The following is an 11614-nucleotide window of genomic DNA, read 5'->3' on the forward strand; positions in this document are numbered from 1 at the left end:
ACCAACCTCTCAAGCTCTGAATTCATGGCACTGACCTTAGACTTTCTCAGAATGATTTTTAATGCACACTGTTATTAGTAAAACCTGTTCAAACACATGCCCCATCTGCCAGCACCCCATCTGCAAGAGAGCTCCTTATTCTTGTAGACAGTACAACTTCTGCTTGTTTCCTTCTTTCTCTACATACCAGCTGTATGGTAATGAGTATGAGCAGCTGAAAATACTGCATGATAACAAAGCTAATATGAAAACGGCAGAAAACACTTCCGCTCAATGAAGCACTTGCAGCATAGACATAGATAAGCTATTAAAAAGAGGTGTATGGGTGGGAAAGTTTTATTTGTGTATACTGGGTGGGGGGTGCTTGTGCATGTATGTATGTTAAATATGGGTTTCCACATAATTTTTTTTAAAAAGCGGAGCATGGGGTACCAAAAAAACCTAAACTTTTTAGTACTTTTGTAAAAATGTAGGATCAATTCTTTAAATGTTTTAAGTCTCAATTCTTATACAGCAATGATATACACCAAGTGTCATTTTGACAAGCTACTTTTCAGAGATGTTAAATAAGTATGTTCCACTTCCTAACTAACTTATTTGGCAGCTATTTTCTAGACAATTTAGCAGCTAATATACAGTAATGTGTGAAACAATATATTCTATGTTTTTAATTCTTATACAGCAATTTAATTTTTTTTAATTTAATGGCATTTGAAGCCAACACACTCATTCTGAACATTGGAGAAACTTCAAACAAAATACTAAGATGGCACGTTACCTTCTTAATTGAGGAAAACATAATAGAGTTAATTTTTACATGTATGATAGTCACAATGAATGAATCTACATAATGTAAGTGGAACGAAAGAACATTAATATTTTACGTGTAATATCTTTCCATTTAGAGATTAACAGTCACTCAGGAAACAGTTGAAAAAAAATGACTACTCTAAATTGATGCTGTGTATATATTTTTTCACAATTTGAAGAAACTAAAAATGAAACAATATTAATCATAAGTAAAAGAAGTGCCAATATTTCAGAAGAATCAATTACAATTTTTACCAACACATCTAAAAAAAGCCTTATGTGGACTTCATAGCAGTTATTAAGTTCTGCCCTGGCCAGATAGCCCGGTTGGTTAGCATCATCTGGAAGAGCAAAGGTTACCGATTCGATCTTCGGTCAGGGCACATACAGGAACAAACTGATATTCCTGTATCTTTCTCTTTCTCTTTCTCTCTCTCTCTCTCTCTCTCCACCCCCTTCCTATCTCTCTCAAATCAATAAAATAAACATTAAAAAAAGCTATTAAGTTCTTACTGTATAACCATACCTCCTATAGGTAATTTCATTTTACCCTTACAATAACCCTATGAAGTAGATACTATTATCTCCATTTTATAGATGAGACTAAGTGGTAGAACTAAGAACTTAACCTCAGACTGTCTCTATCATCTATGCTCTTAAGGACTCTGCTTCTGATACAAACTCCAGGAGGGCAAGAATTTGAGTCTGTTTTTCACGGTTGTACTCCAAATGCCTTGTACTCCAAATGCCGAAAGCCATTCTTGAATCAGGAGTTCAATAGTCTGAATGAATAAATAGAAGAGCTAACTACTCAGTTGTTTTAAGTGTAAATCATTGTGGTTTTTTTTTGGGGGGGGGGGTTGTTTTTTTTTTTACAGAGACAGAGAGAGTCAGAGCGAGGGACAGATAGGGACAGACAGACAGGAACAAAGAAAGATAAGAAGCATCAATCATTAGTTTTTTGTTGTCACACCTTAGTTGTTCATTGACTGCTTTCTCATATGTGCCTTGACCATGGGGCTACAGCAGACCGAGTAACCCCTTGCTCAAGCCAGCGACCTTGGGTCCAAGCTGGTGAGCTTTGCTCAAACCAGTTGAGCCCGCGCTCAAGCTGGCGACCTCAGTGTCTCGAACCTGGGTCCTCCGCATCCCAGTCCAATGCTCTATCCACTGTGCCACCGCCTGGTCAGGCTAGTGTAAATCATTGTTAAGTGAAAAAAAATTACTATAAGTTTTGTAATTGACCTAATTGTTTTGATATTGAATAAAATATTTACTGATTAAAGAATCTTAAAAATAGTTCAGTAACCTAAGTTTTGTTCACTTGCAAGTTTGAAAAATACTTATATAAAAATTCTCATAATTAAACATTTATTTTGAAAGGTTGGTACAGAATGAATAAGAACAAAATGCACTTATTTTATTATTTTGCATATTTTTGTGAATCCATTTGTCTTCATTTTTACTGTTTAATAGGAAAAATGCATTTTCCTATTAACTAGTTTAACATATTCCTTGACTTCAAATATAAATCAAGGCCACAGGCTTCCATAATATAAAATATTTTGTTTAAGATAATGAAAGAACAGTTCCAACTTAATAAAATAATGCCAATTATCATTTTAAAAGACACACGATTGCATTTTATCAGAGAAAAGCAAATTTTTAACAACACGGATTTAAGAAAACCCACACAATTCAGACAAGATTTACAAAAACAGTACTATACTGCCCCTACATGTTCCAACTCATATTAACAATGGCATTTTAAAAGCTAAAGTGATAATGCAGAAATTTCTGTGGATTATTGAAAAGCTGTTTAAGCTTAAATTGTTCCCAAGTGAACTATATAAAATCAGCCACACATAAAAATGTAATTAAATATAGGAACAACCCATAAGTTTCAATTTTCATTTTCAATACTAGCAAGAAGAATTAAGAGAATTTCACTCAACATTATCATATCTTTTTCTCTCAAAACAGATTTCCTCACCATTATATGAAAATAACATAAAATGACAATAAACAAATAGGTAACTAGTCATGTGCCTTTTGGGCTGATTATTAATGCATTAATGTTTGAGAAATACTTACTATTTACTGTTTCCCTTCTAGACCTAAATAAATGTCAACAAAGTTTATAAATATATATATAAACACATATAGATGCTATAAAAGTCACAAGAGAAACCTTTATTAAACTAATATCAGCCTGACCTGTGGTGGCGCAGTGGATAAAGCGTCGACCTGGAAATGCTGAGGTTGCCGGTTTGAAACCCTGGGCTTGCCTGGTCAAGGCACATATGGGAGTTGATGCTTCCAGCTCCTCCCCCCTTCTCTCTCTCTCTGTCTCTCTCTCCCTTTCTGTCTCTCTCCCTCTCTCTGTCCTCTCTAAAAATGAATAAATAAAATAAAATAAATAAACTAATATCAGATTTACATTGTAAAAATTTTTCTTTATGTATTTTACCTTTTACATTTTAGGAATGAAACACTATATATGCAAATAGATGTGCTGCATCAACAGGTACTTGGAAATAACTTTTTTTTTTTAATTCAGTGAGAGGAGGGGAGGCAGAGATAGACTCCTGCATGCGCCCTGACCAGGATCCACCCGGCAAACCCACTAGGGGGCGATGCTCTGCCCATCTGGGGACATTGCTCCATTGGTCCAACAGAGCTTTTCTTAGCACCTGAGGTGGAGGCTGTGGAGCCATCATCAGCACTCGGGGCCAACTCTCTCCAATCAAGCCATGGCTGTAGGAGGGGGAGAGAGAGGAAAAGAAGGCAAAAGAAGGGGGAGGGGTGGAGAAGCAGATGGGTGCTTCTCCTGTGTGCCCTGACTTGGAATCGAACCAAGGACATCTGCACGCCAGGCCAATGCTCTACCACTGAGCTAACCAGCAAGGGCCAGAAAAAACTAAATTTTAACTTCCAACATTTAAAATGTTATTGGCTTTACCACAAATGGTAGTCCTATAGCTATTACTACCTCAGTAATATTTACATATTAAAAAACCTTAAATTAGATCTATCATTATTTATATCTACACCATGAGTGATAGCTATCATTATTTTACTGGTTTATATGTGAGGCACATATTAACTTATACAACTTTCCACAAATTAGGGACTGGGCCAAGAACTCTAATTCTGACTCAGGAACAATCCAGAAAGAAAGAACAATGGTGAGCCTGATAGAATATTAAAGATTGAAGTTTTCTTGCAAGAACATCAAAAATAAAATAAGATGAAATAACAGTTACTCTTTAAGAGTTTCAAAATAGGCCCTGGCCGGTTGGCTCAGTGGTAGAGCGTCGGCCTAGCGTGCGGAGGACCCGGGTTCGATTCCCGGCCAGGGCACACAGGAGAAGCGCCCATTTGCTTCTCCACCCCTCCACCGCGCGCCTTCCTCTCTGTCTCTCTCTTCCCCTCCCGCAGCCGAGGCTCCATTGGAGCAAAGATGGCCCGGGCACTGGGGATGGCTCTGTGGCCTCTGCCCCAGGCGCTAGAGTGGCTCTGGTCGCAACATGGCGACACCCAGGATGGGCAGAGCATCGCCCCCTGGTGGGCAGAGCGTCGCCCCATGGTGGGCGTGCCGGGTGGATCCCGGTCGGGCGCATGCGGGAGTCTGTCTGACTGTCTCTCCCTGTTTCCAGCTTCAGAAAAATGCAAAAAAAAAAAAAAAAAAAAAAGAGTTTCAAAATAATATTCTGTACTGGCTACTAACAAAGTATTTGAAAGCCAATAGATTACACATTTCATAATGCATTTCTGACCAACATAATCCTATCAAGTCAGGAAAAGAGTCTGTGTATGTATGCATGTGTATGTACATATCCATATATACATACGGAGAAACTATAATACAAATTATCATTAGTTGATTTGGAAATGAAAAGTGTATAACTGAATCAAGAAGTCTGGTAGCACACTAAACATGCTGCCCAAGCCAAAGCAGAATTCTCAAGTCACTAAAATGTTAAGTTATATAAAAGGTTGGAATTTTTTCTTCTTTGTCCACTAATACAACTCAAGAGCTTAGACCTGTGCCTGCTCATTAGTAGATACTTAATTATTAAATGAATAAATTAATCAATGTTCCTCTGATTTTAATGTGACCACAGAATGAGGATAATGTGCTATGTCTCTCAAAGACAGAAAAGTGTCTGTGGCCTTATTCATCTTTGGTATATTAGCAATCCACACAAGGAGTATGACCAATATATCGATATATTAGCAGAATTAAAATTAATTTAGTAGTGTTAATTTTCCGTGGAAATACTGGGAGAAGTAAAAATGTGGTCAGGGGTCTCATCCCACATTTCTAGTGTAAGCATGCTAGCATGAGTTGCAATTCATCACTGAGAAGAATAATATATAAGCTCCAAACTCCCATTATAGTAGATGGAGCTGCCTATAACTCGGTTAAGGAAATTTAGGTATTCATTTATATAATGTATGTTTTAAAGCATTTAAATATGCATGTTCTCGAAGACTTAAGAGGAAGCTTAGATTGCTTTGGCATTTGAAAGTGCATTCTGTGTTTCATGCGGGTGATAGCTGTAAAACTCAAAGGTCTGCGGAGTTATTCCCACAACTCCAGAGAAAACTGACTTCAGAACATTTTGAAGTTTAGAAAAGTAATATGGTGCATACAGAGTGTATCACAGAACATTCCCAGTACATTACACATTAATATTTTTACAACAAAATATATGAATATTCAGGGATATTACAAAAGTGAGTGTTAGTCAGGGTCGGGTTTGGCTAACTTGAAAATTTTTTTAGTTTTCAATGCTTGTTGAATTCTGGTCTGCAGACAAGTAACTGAATTTATTATTCCATACTTGTTTACCTTGCTAGGAGCTTAGTATTAAGTTTCTTTTTAACCTATTTTTTCATCGGTCTCCCATATTACAAGTTCTTAATATTAAGTTAGTTTCTGTAAAACATAACCTACAAATTTAAGTACCCTTGCCCTGTGATGTTATAATTACTAAACTTTTTGTACAGACTGTTATCTATTGGCAAAAGGGATAACAATTCATGGCAGTTATTTTTATGTAGTTTGTAGATTCATAAGTCATGTTATAATTTGTTTTGCATTCACATTTGACAACTGAGGCATAACCTAATCATTATCCGATGACAAAAACAACTAGAAAGCAATGTTATCAGTAAGTAGATATGGAGGTCATCATAAACTGTGGGAGCAAAGTGAAAATTACATAATTAAAGTGCAGGATGACATGGCAAAAGTTAACCCTGAAAACATTTGGAAACTAAGGATCCGTTCACTCAACAAATGCTTCCCCAGGTCAGTATAGCAGTGTTCGTGATGCTGGAGCCAGAGGCCCGACTTAAAAGCTCAGCTCCACCACTTACTAGCTTTGGGCAAGTTATTTAACCTTCCTACGCCTCTTATTCCTTCCTCATCTGTAAAATAGGTTATTTTAAGGATTGAGTTCATACGCATGAAAGACACAGAATAGTGCCTCCCCTGCATCCCAAGTTAAGACTAAACTATTACCTTATTTTATTGTCAACAAAACATAGGCATTAAGTTAATTTTCTGTTTCCCTAAATTAGAATCCAAGCTCACTGTTATAGTCACAGGTTTTAGAAAGGTTCCAAACTCTGTTCTAAGTGCTCAAGACACATTTTGGGGCTGGTATTAATATTAAATTTCATGTCACGACATAAGAGAATAATCTGCAGCAGTATAATTAATGTGAAAAAACAAGATGGAGCCTAGGTTCCATTTATCCATCATTTCTCAAGTCATCTGCTTAGCCAACATCCTTCATGTTTTAATGCAAAATCACTACAAAGTCTTTCCTGAGCCATTTGCATTGAGACTTGGGTGACCTGCTCATGCTCCCACCAGTATTTTGTACATGGGCCCATTTAAGCAATTATCCTTGTTTATTATAAGGATTTGATATTTTAACTTTTAGATTATGAGATACTTAAAGAATTGTGATTTTTTTTTTCATTTTTGCATTGCGAAAGACAGAGAGGATTAAAAAAATCATCACCCTTTTATTTATAAAGCAATGCCTTGCATAGTACAGAGTATAAGACTGCAAGTAACAGCCGTGGCTGGTTGGCTCAGTGGTAGAGCATTGATCTGGTAAGTGGAAGTCCTGGGTTCGATTCCCAGTCGGGGCATAAAGGAGAGGCAACCATCTGTTTCTACCTCTCTCCCCCTTCCTCTCCCACCATGGCTAGATTGATTTAAGCGTGTTGGCCCTGGCACTAAAAATAACTCGGTTGTGAGCATCAGATACAGACACGGATAGGGGTTGCCAGGTAGATTCCATTTGGTTCACATGTGGGAGTCTGTCAATTCCCCCTCCTCTCACTTAAATAAAAAAAAAAAGACTGCAAGAAACATACAATTTAAATTCTGTTTACTCATATTTATGCATGAGACATGAAACATTCTTAAAAAGACAAGATCTAAAACAAAATGGTCCGCTACAAACTAATTAATTCATTTATTAATAAAAATAAGTAGTGGCAGTAAAGAATATCAAATGATCTGAAAATGCAATTTCCCCTCAAGTTGTGATGAAAACACACACTGGGGGGAAAAAACTTAGGAAGTCAAAATTTAAGAAAAAAAAACCTAATTTCTCTGAAATTTCTGTCCAAACTTGGTTATACCACTACTCTATTCTTTCTACTCAGCAAAGTATTGTAATAATTCTTCTTTATTTCAGAATTTTCTGACATTTTGGGGCTACTGTAGACTCTCAAAAGTACCATCTAAATGACTATATCCTGTTTATTTTTCCATAATTTTCAAAATTGGTAAGTAGTAATTACTTTTAAAATTAAATGTCAAACTGTATCTGAGTTTAGTTAGATTTAGAAAATGGAATATTCAAAATCACAGCTGCACAGTCATTTAAAAACATTTAGTAAACAAAAACATGCCATAGTTTTCCAGTACCAAAACACATACTTCAACAAATTGGCCATACAAATCTTTATACTCACTTTTTCTTTCACATCACCAAGAACATAAAAAGATATTAAACTCTGACTTTACAGCCTAATTGAGGCAAGGTAACTATATGAGGCTGTCAAATAACACCACGGAGCAGTACATATAAGCCTAAGGGCCAAACATAATGGCAACAATGACAATATGTTCCACTAATGGATGACGACAATGGTGGATGTAATTAGTGCGAGGAAAACGGTTCCAACCAGACTGTGAAGTCACGGAAAATGTCTGGAGAGACAGAGGCACAAATGTTACTGGTGGACACCATATAGACTAGTACGAGGAAGGAGCACGTGATGCTGGCTTTTTAAAGGTTTCCTATTTCTGTATGTTAAAAAAGAAATCCATCTATTATTTCTACTTGTCTAAGAGTTCCATGAAATGGATGTTGAGTTTCACAAAATGTCTTTCAGGCATCAAGACATTTTAGAAGAGCAGATTGCTACAACTACTTTAAATGAGAATTAATCATAGCTAGACTAGAATTGAAAAAAAAAAAAAAGGGGGCAAACCCAGATTGGGGGCTAAAGGCAAAGCTATGTCAGAAATGTAAGACTAAGTAGTAGTGCTATAAGAAACAGGCAAGTATTTCTGGCAGCTGCTCTTGCTAGCATGAGAAGTACCCTTGTAGCAGAGATTATTAATAGCAATAGACTTTGGGAGAGGCTGTCATTTATACTGTACAAATATCACACTAAAATCCAGAAATGTAAAAGTACAAACTAAGGTGAAAAATAAAAGTGAGATGATCACAAGACGTGCAGTTAAAATAATGTGTTAAAACAATAATAAATCATGAAACTACATGTGGATCATCTGTTTAGATAAAACCAAAGATGACAGTTTTAAAACTATTGGAAAAGTAGAAGACAATTATAATTGAAAATAACATAGGTGACAGGTGTATGACAAATATTTTCTAGAAAGAATAAAAAATAAGATCACCATGAGCAAAAAATAATTTCTTGATCTATTTATATATTTTCCTCATGAAACTTTTAAGTATAAACACATATTATTTTCTTTAAATGAAAAAATTCCTGATAGAAAATCTAGAATAATAAACATGGAAATACAATGAGAAAGTATCAACTAAGTAAAATCTACAAAACTTTGCCTTGGTATGAATAAATTGGCTTAGAATATTTCTTTCTCTTTAAGCAACATTAGAAGTACCTTATGCTGTTTTTTTATTGGTACAATCTTCCAGGAAAACAATTTAGCAGTATTTAGCAAGAGTAAAAAAGTTCATACTCCTTGACCCAATAATAATTCTACTTGTAGAAATCTGTGTTCAAAAGTTCAAAGCAGGTAACTGTCCAAATCAACAATAGCAAGAAAGTTATGGTACTTTCACTTGGCAGATTATACTACGGCCATGGGGGACCATCAGCAATACAGTAAAAATGGATTAAATTACCAATGCAATTTAAAAAATTATTTACTTAAAATTGTTATTGTGGTTTTTTGTAAGCAGAATTACTGATCATTTAAAATTTGTAAAGAAAAATATTTTCTAAGTTTTATATAATACATTGAGCATGCCTTACTTTTATCAAAAGAAGTAAAAGGTATTAATTACTGGAAGAAAATAATAATTCCCTATATCATCATTCAAATTCAGAGAAGTTGAAGAGTTATAAATTCAGGAGGGTAGTAACTCACAAATTTGCTTTACCAACAGAGCTTATGATAATCTACTTTTGGGCTAGATACAAAATTTTGATATGTAATACCATCATTACAAAATTATTTCCAACTATCAGAAATCCCAGTCATATTGCTTGAACTCTTGGGTTTCAGATGAACAAGTCCTTGTCCCCATTGTCCTCACCTCACCTTCCTGCCACTCTGCTAGCAGCTCTACCCCATTCTCTTATACAGCTGTGTTGCCCATGTTTATGGGACACACAATCAGTATATGGTTCAAACCTAAGAATATATAAGGCACTCTAAAAACAGTACTTGTCTATAAACTAGCACAGCCAACCATGTATGAAATTCCACCAAGCTACATCCTTATTTTATATGTTTAAAATGTAGAAAAATAAAATAATTTATAGTAGGATTTAAGAAATACAGTACTACCACAATTAGGCATCCCAATTTCAAAAACTAATAATTACCAGATATTTTATAGATTAAATAAGTTTTTTTCCTGTGAAATTTCTCTTTCTTAAAGTATAATTGGTCTTTTTAGAATTTGTGTACTCAACTAGTATTCTCAAATTTTCCTGATACTAAGACTTACCTAGAGGATTTCTAAAAAATATAGATAGCTCTATATTTTTTATAATATAGAGCCTTAATCTAGATCTCTTATATTTGACTATTGAAAAGAGGGAACCCTAGATTTTGTGTTTTTAACAAGTATTCTAGGTGATACTTATAATCAGGAATGTATAAGCAACTATAAATAAATGATGACGATCTTAATACTAAAAATGTTTTGATTTTAGGTAACTGATTAATTGTTAGATTGCTATTTCTTCACTATTGTTAGTATTAAGTCCAAAGTATCTCTCATGAGAAACTAGACTAATTCAAATAATAAATTAGACTACCAGTACTAATATTATACTCAATAATGAGGTGAATTTCCTGAAAACACTCAAGCGATATAAATTGAAATATTAGCTATAACAACTACTACAAAGATTTTTCACAATTTTCTAAGTTATTTTATTGTGCAAACATTAAGAAGATCAACATCTATGATGAGGGAACAACTTCATGTTTTTCAAATTTGAATGGGTCAAGACTACATATAGTCTATCCATTTGCTCACTAGTTGAAAAGGCTTACAAAATACAGTAGTCTATCTCTGTGTCTGAAAATCTGCTTGAAAGAAGCTATACCTAATATAAAAGATAAACTGGATGTTAGATACAAAATGATTAATTACATATCACGCCAAAGGTCTTTTTAAAATCTTTGATAAAGAATATTACCTTTTAACAATGTTCATTGTTAATTTTACCATGGGAAAGTTAGTAAATTAAATAACAAAGAGCATGTGAATCAATTTAAAGCTACCTAAATAAACCAGTTGCAAAAAGCAGAGAGGGAGGATATAATTACGCTATCCCTCTAATATTTCTAGTAGGCAGAGTCAATGAGTTATGCAATAGTAAGTTATTGGCAGGCAGTGGTCTAAAACTGAATGTGTTAATTTTGTTTTTTAACTTTCTTCTGGGAAAATTTCTATTACAAATTTTATTTTTCGAATTTAGCCCCCTTCTATTGTTGCAAATCCAAAGCCATAATTTAACATAACATAGTAACCTAAAAGAGTCATACTGAGTAGTGACACTAGGAAGCCCTCAGGGAAAGCCCTGATGTTTTCTATTAATTTTTAGAACCAAATATCTTAATTATTAATGTGTTAACCCTTTAATAGAAAAAACTGACACTTCTTTTCCTCAATTAAAAAATTTACTTGTATTAGTATTTTCTTTTACATAAGTATTATGTTTACACATTAATTTAGTAATGATTTTTAAGGTATTAAAGGCTTCCGTGTAAATGCTTAAATCAGAGCAGTGACCTCATTCAGCAGTTACAAAAGTGACAAAGTGAAAGAAAATAAAATTAAAAATACACTTTCTGGAAACATAGTAGAGAAAAAGATAAGAGTGATGGAGATATTTGTGTTCCATTTTCAATGTTTAAACTGTATTACACTTAAACGTCACTTGAAATGTTTTTCATCATGACTACTACTTGTTTGGAGGAGAAGTGGAAACTACTCAAAAGTAACCAAGATAGTAAAAAACATATTTTACA

The 11614-nt window shown here is 34.5% G+C and overlaps 1 protein-coding gene across 6 annotated transcripts in view; it reads right to left on the bottom strand.

Annotated features, from left to right (window-relative positions):
• Positions 1-11614, bottom strand: part of FBXW7 (F-box and WD repeat domain containing 7) — a 178849-nt gene that overhangs the window by 44390 nt on the left and 122845 nt on the right. The gene's annotated exons all lie outside the window — the stretch shown is intronic.

This window comes from Saccopteryx leptura, chromosome 1, assembly GCF_036850995.1.
Source record: "Saccopteryx leptura isolate mSacLep1 chromosome 1, mSacLep1_pri_phased_curated, whole genome shotgun sequence".
In the NCBI taxonomy this organism is placed as follows: domain Eukaryota; kingdom Metazoa; phylum Chordata; class Mammalia; order Chiroptera; family Emballonuridae; genus Saccopteryx; species Saccopteryx leptura.